The sequence below is a fragment of the Petaurus breviceps genome, unplaced genomic scaffold, assembly GCF_028583685.1.
Source record: "Petaurus breviceps papuanus isolate PSGF00001 unplaced genomic scaffold, PetGlider_PUasm1.0 38, whole genome shotgun sequence".
Taxonomy (NCBI): Eukaryota; Metazoa; Chordata; class Mammalia; order Diprotodontia; family Petauridae; genus Petaurus; species Petaurus breviceps.
In genome coordinates, this window is record NW_027186304.1 from 2,124,548 (window position 1) to 2,140,799 (window position 16,252).

At 36.2% G+C, this 16,252-nt stretch overlaps 1 pseudogene; it reads right to left on the bottom strand.

Moving 5' to 3' along the window:
• Positions 1 to 10,381: 10,381 nt before the first annotated feature.
• On the bottom strand, positions 10,382 to 13,331 carry LOC138169964 (glyceraldehyde-3-phosphate dehydrogenase-like; annotated as a pseudogene).
• Positions 13,332 to 16,252: the final 2,921 nt, after the last annotated feature.

Genomic DNA, 16,252 nt, shown 5'->3' on the forward strand with positions numbered 1-16,252 from the left:
ACATATTGTTGACAAATGTATACTCCATTCTATTCTCATTCATTTTTTCCAGATGTCTATCATATCTATCTGTTCTAAAATTCCATACTTATTTCTTTATTTTTAGTTTTCAACATTCATTTCCACAAGGTTTTGAATTACAAATTTTTCCCCATCTCTCCCCTAAACCCTACCTCAAAATAGTGAGCCTACTGAATACCCCTTCCCCCAATCTATTGTCTCTTATATCTTCCCCCATTCATCCCCAGCCAAAATATCTAGTAGGCAAGATGGATTTCTATACCCCAGCCCCTATATAGCTTATTTCCCAGTTCCATGTCAAATGCATTAACATTTATTTTTCTTTTGAAATTTGAGGTCCACAGAATTTCCCTTCTTCACTCCTCACACAACACCACCGGGGAAAAAAAGCAATTCAACATAGGTTATACAAGTGTAGTTACATAAAACATTTCCATGGTTGTTCTATTGTGAAGAACTAACTATAATTCCCTCCATTCTATCCTTCCCCCCACATAGTCTATTTCCTACTTTGACCCTGTCCCTTTTCAAAAGTATTTGCTTCTAACTACCCTCTCTCCAAATCTTCCCTCCCTTCTATCATCCCCTTCTTATTCCCTCCCACCTGCTTTCCTGTGGAGTAAGATACCGAACTGAATGTGTATGTTATTCCCTCCTTAAGCCAAATTCAATGATAATAAGGTTGAACCATTCCCTTTCACCTTCCTGCTCTTACTCTCCATTGTAACAGTGTTCTCTTGCCTCTTTTATGTGAGATAATTTACCCTAATGTATCTCTCCCTTTTCCTTCTCCCAATATATTCCTCTCACTTCTTAATTTTATTTTCAAGATATCATCCCTTCAGATTCAACCCATACTGTGAACTTTCTCTATGTATATATGTATATAAAAATGCATACTATCAAATATGAATTTAAATACACATGCACCCTCCTATACATACACATATATTTACATATAAATATATATTCTCTTCAACCATGCTCATATTGAGAAAAGTCTCATGAGTTACAATTATTGTTTTTCCATATAGGAATGTAAATATTTCAAATTTAATAAGTTCCTTATGATTTGTTTTTCCTGATTACTTTCTCACGCTTCTCTTGTTTTTGTGTATTTGAAAGTCAAATTTTCTGTTCAGCTCTGTTTTTTTCATCAAGAATGCCTGAAGGACCTCTATTTCACTGAATGACCATATTTTCGCCTGAAGCATTATACTTGGTTTTTCTGGGTAGGTGATTCTTGGTTTTAATCCTAGCTCCTTTGACCTCCAGAATATCATATTTCAAGCCCTTTGATCCCTTGATGTAGAAGCTATTAGTTTTTGTGTTATCCTGATTGTGTTTCCACAATAGTAAAATTGTTCCTTCTGGATGCTACTAATATTTTCTCCTTGATCTGGGAATTCTGGAATTTGGCTATGATATTCCTAAGAGTTTTCTTTTTGGTATCTTTTTCAAGAGGTGATTTGTGAATTCTTTCTATTTCTATTTTGCCCCTTGTTTCTAGAATGTCAGGGCAATTTTCCCTGAGAAATTCTTGAAATATGATTTCTAGGTTTTTTATTTTATCATGGCATTCAAGTAGTCTAATAATTTTTTAATTATCTCTCCCAGATTTATTGTCCAAGTCAGTGATTTTTCCAGTGAAATATTTAATATTGCCTTCTATTTTTTTATTTGTTTGGATCATTTTATAGTATCTTGATTCCTTGTAAAGTCATTAGGTTCCAATTGTGCAATTTAACTTTGAAGGAATTATTATCTTCAGTGACTTTTTGAAAATTCTTTTCCATTTGGCAAATTTGGCTTTTTAAGGCATCCTTCTCCTCATTGGCTTTTTTGGACCTCTTTTGCCTTTGGACTTAGTCTACTATTTAAAGTGTTGTTTTCTTCAGAATGCTTTTGGTCCTCCTTTAGCAGGCTGTTGACTTGCTTTTTGTGATTTTCTTGCATCACTCTCATTTCTCTTCCCAATTTTTCATCCACTTTTCTTACTTGATTTTCAAAATCCTTCTTGAGCTCCTCCATGATCTCTGACCAGCTCATTTTTCATAGAAGCTTTTGATGCAGTAGTTCTGACTTCACTGTCCTCCTTCAGTTCCATTCCTTGATCCTTTCTGTCCCCCAAAAAGAACTGTATGGTCTGATTTCACTTCCTTATCTTGCCAATTACTTGACTTTTGAGCTCTTTGCCACAGTAGAACTCTGCTTATAGAATGCAGAGAGCTTTGTCCCAAATTGCCGGGGTTTTTGCAGCTGTTGTAGCTATTATTTGCATGCCCTCTCTACAGCGTCTGCAAGCTCTGACTCACTGGTCACACACCCCAAGCACACAACCCAAGACCATTATCCATATCCAGGAAGGTCATAGAAAGAGTGATTACCCTATGAATGGTCACTTGGTCCCCCTACAATCTGCAGGCCAGGAGCTCTGAAAGCAGCCATGCATCACCATCACACCTCCTGCCACTTCTTGCCCCAGGGCAGGGACCAAACAGCAATTTTCCTTCACCCTTATGACAGAGTAACTGGTACTTTCACTTTCTCTTTGGCATTTATGGGCTGAGGAGTCTGGAAACCTCCACAGCTGCTGGTGATTCACTCTCTTGAAGTCTGCTCTGGCCATTCTGGGCACTAGTCAAGGCTGCCCTGGGGCTGGAACCATGGATCACTGAGGACTGCATTCAGCCCCCAGCATGCTACAATTGAACTTTCCTGTCAGTCTGCCAGGTTGCCTTCAGGGGAAGATTTTTTTCTGTCTCTTTTTGTGTTCTGTAGCTATAAAATTTGTTTCGAGTAATTTTTTTTTTATTGTTATTGGAGATGGTTGAAGCCAGAGCCCATGCCAAGTTTGTGCTTTTACTCTGCCATCTTGGCTCCACCCCCCGCCCCTAAAATCTTATTCCTTCTTTTAAATTATTTCTTAATTGATTTAAGATTAGATTGAGAGAGTTCTGAAAAGCACCTCACTAGTATAGTTTCACTATTTATTTCCTCCTGCAACACATATAACTTTGATTTTAAGAATTTGGATGCTATGAAATTTGATGCATATATGTTATTGATAATAAATACTTTGTTTCCTATTGTGCTTTTTATAAAAACTACAGTTTCTCTATCTCATTTAATTAGATTAATTTTTGTTTGTGCTTTTTCTAAGATTATGATTACTACTTTTCCCCTTTATAACCTCTGGTGAAGCATAATACATCCAGCTTTATCCCCTTTTTTTAATTCTGTGTCTTTATTTCTGATTCAATTAGGTTTCTCTTCTAGATGTATATGTATTGTTCCTTCTTTAATCCATTCCTGATGAAAGTAGGTTACTAGAACTACCAGTCCTCCCCTATGCAATTTCTCTATATCTATTCTTTCTATTGTACCTCATTTGTATTAAAATTTGTCTTTCTAGCTGTTCATAATGGTTTTACATATTAAAGTCATATCATACTTAGGTCTACCCCAATATTACTTATGAACTACCCAATTGCTAATGACAATCTTAGACATATATATATATTTTACATATATAAAAAATAAATTGTCCTTATTGAATGCCTTCCAATCAGTCTTTAGTATGTACCTTATGTTCCTCTTAGCTCTGGTATGTCAAATCTTCTATTAAGTTCAAGTTCTGTTCTGTTTTGTTTTCTTTTTAAGAAAGTCTGGAAAATCTGACAATTGATCAAACATCAATTAATTTTTGTTTTTGATTCAGGATTATGCTTAACTTTGCTGGGTATATTTTTGACCAGAGCTCCTCTTCTTTTGCTCTTAAATATATGTTGTTTCAAGACCTGTCATCCTTTAGTGCCTCCCCTGCTAGGTCTTGTTTGATATTAATTGTCACATCATCATATTTTAATTGATTCTTTTTTGTTGCCTTTCACATTTTATCCTTAAGCTGGGGATTTTGAAATTTAACTATAATATTCCTATGAGTTTTCCTCATAGAATATCTTTAAAGTGATTTTTGTGGACTTTTTTTCTATTTCTAATTTCCCCCTCCCTTCTAGTACTTCAGGATTACTTTCTTTAAGTATTTCTTGAATTATTCTATAGATTTTTTTTTATCATAACTTTCCATTAGTCTGATTTTTCTTATGTTTCCTATTCCTGTTCTCTTCTCCAGATCATTTGTTTTCCTTCTAAGGTGTTTCACCTTTTCTTTTAATTTTTTCATTCTTTATATTTTGTTTAATTATTTCTTTTTTATTTTATTTTTAATGCTTTATTAACTTCTGATTTACATCATTCGTTTCCACCAGATTTTGAGTTACAAATTTTCTCCCCTATTTTCCCCTACCCACTGCCCCAAAATAGAAGTACCACAGGATATCCCCTCCTCCGATCTGCTCTCTCCCATATTTTATCCCATACCCCTTTCTACTTTTCCAGTGGATCTCTATGCCTCAGTGCCTGTATATCTTATTTCCCAATTACATGTAAGATGGTATTAATAATAGTATACACACACACATATATATATACACATGTAGATAGATAGATGATAGATAGATAGATAGATAGATAGATAGATAGATAGATAGATAGATAGATAGATTTCAATATTTGATTTTACCACTTTCAATTACAGATTCATTCCCTTCCTTCCTTGTCACCCACTCTTACTGGGAAGATACGCAGTTCATTATAGGTTGTACATGTGTGGCTAATGAAAAACAATAACATAGCAGATATATTGTAAAAGACTGACTCTATTTCTCTCCCTCCTATCCCACCTCCCACTTGTTCTATTCTCTACTTTGATCCCGTCTATTTTCAAAAGTGAGTGCTTCCAACTTCCCTCCCTCCCCCAGCCTACCCTCCCTTGTATCATACCCCCTGTAATAGTAATGGAATATAAAGATCCCCCTGTATTGGCTTGGTTTTTGGTGTTAAAACACAGAGCTTGTGAATCCCACTAGTAGGATGGACTTGCTGATGTGAAAAGAGAGGGCTAAAGTGGGAGGAGCTGGTGATGTAAATTAAGAGAGACACAAGAAGAGAAAGAGGCAGAAGAACTTTTTGCAAGCAGCATTGTGGAGGCATAGAGAGACTGAGAGGATTGCTGAGGGCCACTTTGAATTGCCCAGGACTTTGAGAGCTGCCACCCAGAGCTGCCAAGGTCTGAGGAGACATGGCTGTTTTGCTGGTACTTTGTCTGTCTGTTTTGATGTTGTTTTGCCAGATTTTTCCACTGATGAAGGACAGTCCTGTTGTTGCAGAAGCATGCTAACCTTGCTGTTGGTTCAGAGCTCGTGAGACTGTTCTGCAGACAAAGAGTGAATTCTGTCCACTGGTGAAGGACAGTGCTGTTGTTGCAGAAGTCTTAGAACCTTGCTGTTGGTTCAGAGCTACTGATACTGTTCTGCAGACAGAGAGTGAATACTGTCCACTGGTGAAGGACAGTGCTGTTGTTGCCGAAGTCTTAGAAACTTGCTGTGGGTTCCAAAGCCCTGAAGAAGGATTTTCTTGTTGTATGTTTACAGAAATCCTGGAAGAGAGTTTTGCTAATGTTTTCAGGGGTCCTAGGACTGTTCTGCAGACAGAGAATGAATTCATAAAGAGACTGGCAATGTATCTTCTGGCCTTGCTAAGCTTTGTCTCCCCAGGAACAAAGATTTCTGAGAACTTGCCTCTCTGTCAAGATGAAGAAAAGACCTATATTTGGGTATTAAGTGCTGTGCTTAAACTTGTTGTAACTCTGGGGTAGATTCAATTGTGATCCAGGGGTGGGGAACTTTTGAGCTTTTTGTGCTCTGTGATTGAACAAATGAATGTGCTTTACTTATGATTGGAAACTAACCTCCATTTGAGAACAGGGGCTTTGTGATGGACTAAATTGAATGTACAGCCTAGGGGTGGAGTAGTATTTAGAAGAGGGACTTTGTAATTGATTAATTTTCCTGCCTTTCCCCTGCTATTTTCCTGTTACATAGACAGATTCCTATACCAAAGTGAATCTGCACATTTATTCTTCCCTCTTTGAAACAGTTCAAATGGGAATGAGGTTCAGATGTTGCCTAACCACCCCCATTTCACCATCAAATGGGAAAAAAAATCTTCCTCATGCATCTTTTTCATGTGAATCAATTTTTCTCATTTTCACCTTTCCCTTTCTTATTCTCCCAGTACTTCCCTCTTTCTCATTCCCCCCACATTTTTCCTGTCTACATAAATGACTCACATCAATGCCTTTTACCTATTTAAACTTCTTCTAACCATCCTAATAATGATAATATTCTTACTCATTACATGTATCATCTTCCCATATAGGAATATGAATAGTTTAACTTTTTTGCATCCTTTATGATTTCCCATTAATTTTACCTTTTGGAGCTTATCTTTAATCTTGTATTTGAAAACCAATTTTTCTATGTAGCTCTGTTCTTTTCATTGGGATTATGTGAAAGTTTTCTATTTCATTAAATATCTTTTTCCTTTTTATTAATTTGCTTTAAACTTAAATGCTAAAACTGAAATAGAAAAAAGGAAAGGAAAAAACATTGCTATGTGGACGGCAGAACATGAGAGGATACAAAATAAAAAGGAATAATTTTCCATTTCAAAAAAGCCCACAAAATAAATACTCTGGAGCAGTGGAGCCAAGATGGCAGATTAAAGTCAAGCACTCACCTTAGATGTCCCCAAACTCCTCCAAATACATTTGAAAATGACTCTAAACAAATTGTAGAGCAGCAAAACCTACAAAACAAAGTGAAACAAAATTCCAGCCCAAGACAACTTGGAAGGTAGTCAGAAAAGGTCTGTTTCATTAGAAAGAGGAGTGTTAGACCAGGACCAAGCAAACACAGAGCAGTCCTTGGGGTGGCTGTATCACTGGCAACAGTGTCAGTTCCCAAATATCTCTGCCTACAGACATCAAAGACAACTTAAAAGATAAGCAGGAAATGTTTGTCACACCTAGGTGAGATGGAGTGCAGTCTAGCACAGGCTTCTCCAGCTGAACCCTGGCCCAGCCAAAAAGGAGCAAACCTTAGGAGTGACTGAATCAGCCATAGTAGTGGCTGCTTCCAGAATTCTCAGCCCACAGACATTCAGGGAGTGGAAGAACTGTTCAGAAGGAGATTACAAGGGTCTTTTTGTTATTACTGAGGCAAGACTCTGTTACTTTGTTCATACTCAGATACAGGTTACAGTCGTGGGTGGAAGTCCCAGGACAATGAGGAGCGCTAGCATAGCAGTGTTTGTGGCCACAGGGAGTGGAGAGGGTGTTATGCACAATTCCATGACAGGAAACAGTACTTGTGGTCACTCACTAACCAGAGCATAGGACAGAGGAATAGTAAACACCTCTTTTTAGATCATACCACCTTGGAAGAAGTAAAATCTGGGTCCCTAGAAGTATCTCCCAAATCAACTGGACAAAGCCCCTAAAGCTTGGGACATTGTGCCTTCCACCCTGGAAGCAGAGGTCTGCTTTAACAAAGATTTAAAAGTTAAATAATAGAAAGTATATATGAAAAAACAAGAGAAAAAAATATTCATACTATAGAAAGTTACTGTGGTTACAAAGATCAAAACATAAACTCAAAAGAAGACAAAAAAGTCAAAACTCCTACATCCAAAACCTCAAAGAAAAATATGATTTGGTCTCAGGTCATGGAAGAGCTCAAAAAGGGTATTGAAAAGCAATAGAGGTAGAGGAAAAATAGGGAAGACAAATGAGAGTGAAGCAAGAAAATCATGAAAAACAAGTCAATAGTTTGGTAAAGAACATGCATGCAAAAATACTGAAGAAAATAATATCTTAAATAACAGACTAGGCCAAATGGGAAAAGAGGTCCAAAAAATCAGTGAGAAGAATGCTTTTAAAAGCAGAATTGCCAAATGGAAAATGAGGTCCAAAATCTCACTGAAGAAAATAATCCTTAAAAATTGGAATGAAGTAAATGGAAGCAAATAACTTCAAGAGAAATGAAGAAACAACAAAATGAAACCATAAGTAAGAAAAAATAGAAAACAATGTGAAACATCTGATTAGATAAACAACTAACCAGGAAAACAAATGCAGTGGAGACCATTTTAAAATTATTCTACTACCGGAAAGCCACAATCAAAAAGTGAACCTAGACATCATGTTTCAAGAAGTTATTGAGGAAAACTCCCTTGATATTCTAAAAACTCTAAAAGGGTAAGATATAAATTGGAAGAATCCACCAATTGCCTTCTGAAAGAGATCCCACAATAAATACTGCCAGGAATAATTTAGCCAAATTCCAGAGTTCTGGGTCATGAAGAAAATATTACAAGGTCAGAAAAAATTTAAAATAAAAAATAACAACCACCCCCAGTGGGTTACTGTAAATGCAAATAAAATGTATCCTACATAGACACAAAAAATGCACACAGACATGAAGATATCTACACACACACACACATATGTGTGTACACATACATATACATGTACACACAAACACATGTGTATATGTGAATATGAAAACCTCCAAACATACATACATATGCTTAGATATCTATAATAATATTAATGTGTGTATGTGTGTATACACACACACATTCATTAGCATGAGTGTAAGACCATACTATACTTGATTTTCTTCTATTTCTCTGAGGGTGGATGACATTTTTCACAGATAAGTCCAAGTCTTTCCATATTTTTCTATGTCCACCACCTCATCATTTCCTACAACACAGCAATACTTCAAACTCTTACTGTCTAATTGTTTTTAATAATTTAAAATAATATTGATTAATATGACATTCATTTCTTTATTAATTTGGGGTACATTTGTATACATTCTATATTTAATCCATTCCAGATGATAGAGTAGGGTTACAAACCTACCAGTCACTCCCCCCTATCTAATTCTTTTGTGTCAATTCTTTCTCTCACACCTCATTTCTATAAGATAATTTCTCTGTTTTAACTTTTTTCCTATATGATTTACTTTTTCATATCATATCATACTTAACTCTACCACAATCTTTCTTTCCAACTACTCAATTTTAAACTATAATCTTAGACATAGGCTTACAATTCCTTGTGCAAAAATAAACAATCCGTACTTATGAAGTCCTTTGTAATTAGTCTTCCACATATACCTTAAATTTATCTTAGATTTTGTATGTTAAATTTTTCATTGAATTCAAGTCTTTTTGCAATAAAATCCTGAAAGTCTGGCAACTTGTTGAATATTCTCTTTTTTTTCCATCGAGGATTATGCTTACCTTTGTTGGGTATGATATTTTTCAGTCATGACCCCAATTCTTTTGCTCCTAGATATATAGTGGAACAAGACCCATGGTCTTTTAGTGTAGCTGCTGCTAGCTCTTTTATGATTCCACAATATTTGAATTGTTTTATTGTTGTTTCTCATAATATTTTCTCTGAGAGATGGGGGATTTAGGAATTCAGCTATGAAGTTCTTGAACATTTTTCTGATAGGATCTATCTCAGATGGTGATCAGTGGATTTTTTTTTTAAATTTCTGCTTTCCTTTCTTTTCTAAAACTTTAGGACTATTCTCATGAATTTTTTTTCTTGTGTTATTGTATCAGATTCTTTTTTTTTTCTCATGGCATTCAGGTAATGTGATTATTCTTATTTTCTCTTCTTAATCTGTTCTCCAGATAAGTTGTTTTTTCTTATTATATGTTTCACATTCTCTTCCATTTTTTCATTGTTCATATTTTGTTTGATTCCTTCTTGGTCTCCTATAACTTACCTGGCTTTCCATTGCCCAACTCTAATTTTCTTTTTTTTTTCAATTTTATTCTAGACACAAGGGCCAGAACACTAATACAAAATAAAGAAAAGAAACAAAAACATATCATAAACTCAAATATTGGAACTTAAAAACAAAGGAAGGGGGGCAAACATTGCCATGTGCATAGCAGAACATGAGAGGATTCAAAATATGTAACAGTAAATTTTCATTTCTAGAAAGACTATATGATAAATAATACATTGTTTTGAGAATTGTCCATCTTTGCTTCCTCATTAGTTTTGTTCTCTGCTATGCACTTTTATACATTATACTTTTCCCCTTCCCCCAAGCCCTCAGAAGGTTACAATAAAGTTTAGACATGTTTCTCTACAGCTATAAATATATACATACACATACATATATACATACATATACATATATAGGCATATACTTTCCCAAACATATTCTATTCCTGACCTTTGTTTTTGTGTTTGTACATATCCTCTGTTTCCTATCCTTCCTGCCTTCACTGCTTTAATTCTTCCCAGTACCTTCCTAAATGGTTTTTATGTTTTTTAATCTGTTTTAGAAGGTTATCAATGGACCCTTTCCATTTTTATTTTATCCTCTTCTTCTTATAGAGGCAGTTTTTCTTTTTATTTTTTTTTTTTGCACTGAATATGGTGACTTTAGTGATGGTACACAATAGAGGACTCTAGGCTTCTCCCCAGTATTACATGAGTATTTTGGGATAAGGATGTGAACAGGACATGGGATCCCTTGTAGAGGAATATAGGTTAGGAATGTAGGGTTCTCAGCAGTGGATCTCCTCTTTTTGCTTGGGGATGAAGATTCATGGCTTTCCACTTTATTCCATGAAGGCCATGAGGTCTACTACACAGTTACTATATCCATACTCATTGTCATACCAGGAAATGAGCTTGAAAAAATGGTCATTGAGGGAAATACCAACACCAGCATCAAAGGTAGAAGAGTGGGTGTTGCTTTTGAAGTCACAGGCTACAATGTGGTCCTCTCTGTAGTCCAAGATGCCCTTGAAGAGTCACTCTGATATTTGCTTCACCACTGTCTTGACATCATAATTTTTGGCAGGTTTCTCCAGGAGGCAGGTCAGATCCACAACAGATACATTGGCAATAGGAATATGGAAGATCATGCCTGTGAACTTCCCATTCAGCTTAGGTATGACTGTAAAGGCAAGTACGTGCAGCTTTCCAGAGGACTGCTGCTGTGGATAGCTCTAAGGTTCTGATCACATAGTATAGTGAACTCTATTCAGCAGTAAATTAAAGGAAAACATTCGCAGAAACCAAAATACAACATTCATAATGTTGTAAAAACTTATCACTAAAATTAGTTTTCACCAAAGTGGCCACATAGTTTTAAACAAAAGATATCATTCAGTAAGTCCTTAACTCAATCATCCTTACAGAGTAAGCCTCCTAAATGGACATAAAGTACAAAGGTCAAAGTTTTCCAACCCTAAGTCACATTGTCTTAATCTCTGAAGTACAAAGTTCTCCCACCCCCAGGCCATAATAAATCATGATCTTCTCAGTCAGTACTAAGTATCCAAGGAAAGATCTTGTCATCTTGACTCAATACTGGCTCCCAAATTCCATAGTTCCTCTTCCATGGGTCCAGCTCCCGCTGAATTTACCCAACTGTCACCTGAATTCATAAGTAGGCAGCTCTCAGCTCCTCATCCAGTTCCTTGTCCAGTTCCTCATCTAGTTCCTCATACAGTTCCGGTTCCACATTGAAGCTATTAGTGTCCAGTCCACCTCAAGTCCTTCACAGTTTCTGTTTCTGGGAGCACAAAGCTTAACAGAGACAAATCAACATTCATGCACATTGCTGGCACCATCATCAATTCACTTTCTTCATGTGAAATAAACACATACCCACAAATAAAGACTGAGAACTCAACACAAATTGCCAGTATAGTCCCATGGCCTCTGAAACCCTCCTCCAGGACTTCTGTAAATAAACAACAAGAAAATCTCTTTTAGGCCTTCCAGTAAGGTCCCAGGGCTTCTGTACAAAGTGTCACAAACAAAAATCAACACAAACAGAACAGACAAATAGAATGCCTAGCCACCACAAAGTTTCCCTTCTTAATTCTGCTCTTTCTCAGCTTGGGTTTCTCCTTATATATAGTCATTAGCTGCTGCCTGTTCAGTCCCTTCCTGTTGCATCAGCAAGTTCCTCCCACTGCAGTGCTCACAAGTTCTGTTCCTTAGCAAATACTTGATATAATCATGGACAAGGCTCAAAAGAAACTTGAATGGAAACAAGATGCTAACTAATTAAATAACCGAAACAAGGGACTAAGTACTTCTTTATTTGCCATTACAATGACCTTTCTTACAGTTTTAGCAGCACCAGTGGAAGCAGGGATGATTTTTTGGGCAACATCATGCTCATCACACCACAGCTTACCAGAGGGACCTTCCACTGCCTTCTGGATAGCAGTAATGGCATGGACTGTTGGCCAAGGGGACCAAGCCATTGGTAGTGCAGGAAGCATTCCTGACAATCTTAAGGGTATTATATTTCTTATGGATGTAAAAATAATGCAATATTAACAATGTCCATGGTGATTATGAATATCCTGGTATAGTTGTGAATCACAAAATGTAACAGGTTCTCCACATGAAGGACAGAACCAAAGCCTTTATTCAAATACCAGAAAACTGATTTCCAGAACCAGAAAGTCAAAGTCATTACAGTGACCACAAAGTTGGTACACATGGTTAATGCAGTAAACACCCACATTCCCATCCTTCACAACAGAACAGGTTCCCTCAAGAAGGGATCCTCCTCTCTCATTCACAGTAACTCCTCAGCCTGATTCTCAGAAACTCTCAGCACAAGTTCTTAGAAGAAAAGTCTCAGCATAAGTTCCCAGAGAAAAAGTCTAAGCAGAAGCTCCATTCTCAAAATCAATATCACTTTCTGGCATCTTCTCCTCAGCCTGCATGCAGCTTGCTCCAAAAACTTCTGACTCTCCAATTCATGCTGTTCCTTACATAAGGTATTAGCTCCTCCTTGTCCCAGCCCCTTCCTCTTATGTCAGCAACAGGGGTTCACACCTTCTGTTTCTTAACAGACTTGCTATAATTAACTTGAAACTAAATGCTAAGTACCTGTTTACTTGCCAATACAAGGGGATATTCAAATTCCATTACAATTACAATGGTTCACTCCCATCACGAACACTGGGGCATCCACAGAAGGGGCAGAGATGACGACCTGCTTGGCTCCACCCTACAAGTGAGCCCCAGCCTTTTCCATGGTGGCAAAGACTCCAGTGGACTCTACAACATACTCGGCTCCAGCATCTCCCCATTTAATATTGCTGGGATCCTGTTCCTGGAAGATGGTCATGGTGATCACCAGATTTCCATTCTCATTTTTGACAGGGCCCTTGAACTTGCCATGAGTGGAATTATACTGAAACATATAAACCATGTAGTTGAGGTCAATTGAGGGGCCATTGAAGGCCACAATATCTACTCCATGTGAGGTGAATGCAGCCCTGGTTACCAGGCACCCAATCAGGACAAATCTGTTGACTCTGACTTCCACCATCATGTTTCAGGGATGTGAAAGATGCAACTGAACCTGGCACCAAACTTGGGAGAAAAGCCCTATATTTTCTTAAAATATGATATCTGGGCTCTTTTTATTAATCATGTCCTATTTAAAAAAAATTAATTTAACTTATTTATTATTATCATTATTTATTTGTTTATTATTAATTTCATTAATTATTTTACTTTTAGTTTAGAACATTCAGTTCTACATTTGTTCAGTTTTAAAAATTTGCCCCATCCTGTCCCTCTTACCCAAGATGTTTTGCATTCTGACATAGTCTCTAAATATACATTCACATTAGACACATTATTAAATTGGTCATGTTGCAAAGAAGAATCATAACCAATGGAATGAATCACAAGAAAGAAGAAACAAAACAAAACCAAAAGGAGAGGAAGAAAATAGTTTGCTGTGATCTCCATAATTCTTTCTCTGAACGTGGATAGCAGTTTCCTTCATGAGCCTTTTGGAGTTGTCTTAGAACCTTGTTTTGCTGAGAAGAATCAAATCAGTCAAAGTTGGTCATCACACAATGTGTCTGTAAGTGTGTACAATGTGCTCCTGGTTCTACTCCCCTCACTCAGCATCGCTCACATAAGTCTTTCCAAGTTTTTTCTGAAGTCTGCTTGCTCATCATTTCTTATAGCACAATTGTATTCCATTACATTCATATACCAAAACTTGTTCAGCTACTCCCCAATTCATGGGCATTGCCTCAATTTCTAATTCTTTTCCTCCACAAAAAGAGTTGCTATAAATTTGTTTCTATGTTGTGGGTCCTTTTCCCATTTTTATGATCTCTGTGGGATACAGCCGTAGAAGTCATATTGCTAGGTCAAAGTGTACACACATCTTTTCATTTATTTAAATTAAATTTTATGTTTATTTTTAGTTTACATAATTCATTCCCACAAGATTTTGAGTTACAAATTTTCTCCCCATCTTTCCCCTACCGACCACCCCAAAACACCACCTCAATCTGCTCTCTCCTATATCCTCCCCCATCCTCCCTCCTACTTTCCAGTAAGGCAAGATGGATCTCTATATACCAGTTCCTGTATACCTTATTTTGCAGTTGCATGTAAAAAATAATAATAGATATTTTTTAAACATTTTATTTTAAAACTTTGAATTCCAGATTTTTTCCCCTTCATCCCTCATTACCAACCCTCACTGGGAAGATAGGCAATTCAATATAAGTTGGCCACGTACAGCTTCACAGAACATTTCCATAGTGGATATATTGTAAAAGACTGACTATATTTCCCTCCATTTTATCCCTCACCCCACTTGTTCTATTCTCTTCTTTGACCCTGTCCTTTTTCAAAAGTGTGCATTTCTAACTTTCCTCCCCCCCAACCTACCCTCTTCTCCATCATCCTCCCTCTCATCCCCTTCCCCCCTATCCTCCTGTACAATGAAGGTATGCACATTTTTATAGCCTTTTGGACATAGTTCCAAATTGTGCTCCAAAATGGCTAGATCAGTTCACAACTCTACCAACAATGCATTAGTGTTCTCATTTTCCCACGTCTTCTATAGCATTTATAATTTTCCTATTCTGTTCTGTTAGACAATCTGATAGAGGAGATGAGGTTTGTTTTGATTTGCATTTCTCTATTTAAAAAAATGATTTGGATCATTTTTTCACATTACTTGATAGTTTTAATTTTTTCCTCTGAAAACTACTTGTTTATATCCTTTGACCTTTTATCAATTGATGAATGACTTATATTCTTATAATTTTGACTCAATTCTCTATGTATTTTAGAAATAAAGACTTATCAGAGACATTGGTCGCAAAAACTCTTTCCCAGTTTTCTGTTTCTCTCCTAATCTTGGTTGTATTGACTTTGTACAAAACCTTTTTTTTTATTTAACATAACCAAAATTATCTATTTTGCATTTCATAATGTTCTATATCTCTTTTTTTCATAAATTCTTTCATTCTCCATAAATCTGACATGTAATCTACTCCTTGCTCTCCAAGTTTGCTTAAATAGTATCAGCCTTTATATTAAATCACGTACTCATTTTTACTTCATTTGGGTATATGGTGTAAGATATTGCTCCATGTCCAGTTGCTGCCATACTATTTTCCAGTTTTTACAATACTTCATTGTCGAATGCTGGGCTCTTACCCCAGAAGCTGGAGACTTTGGGTTTTATCAAACAGTAGACTACTATATTCATTAACTACTGTGTCTTGCATACCTAAACTATTCCACTGGTCTTCTAGTTTATTTCTTAGCCAGTAGTTCAATAATTCTTGAATTATTTCTTCTCACTCTTAAGTCAGGTGTTCTTCTAATGAGATATTTCCTATTTCCCCTATTTTCATTGTTTTGACTTTCTTTTATGGCTTCTGTTTGACTCAGAGTTATTGACTTTGACTTTACCAATTTTATTTTTTATGAAATTATTTTAGTGAGATTTTATGTCTTTTTTTTTCCTTTTGCTCAATTCTACATTTTTTGGAATTAATTTCAATAGTGAAGTTTTGTAACTCTTTTACCCTTTGGTCAACTTTTTTGAAGTTGTTATTTTTTTCAGTATATTTTCTGAGTCTTTTACCAAGCATTTATGGTCTTCACATAATTTTCTTTAATTATATTTTATTTTCTCATTTTCTACTCTCTCACTCTTATTTGACTTTTAACAGTATTTATTCTTCTTTTAACATCTCTTTATATTGTTCACACATTCTTTTTGGGTTTGTGTCTGATCTGCATTTTTCTTAGAGACTTTGTATATGTTTCCATACCATTCTACTGAGTTTGTCACTTGAGCTTCTTTCTCACCATTGATACCTCTTTATTGTCAGTTTGTTTGTTTGTTTCTTTATTTCCTTGTTAGTTTCTTTCTCTCCTTGTTTCTTCCTTCCTTCCTTCCTTCCTTCCTTCCTTCCTTCCTTC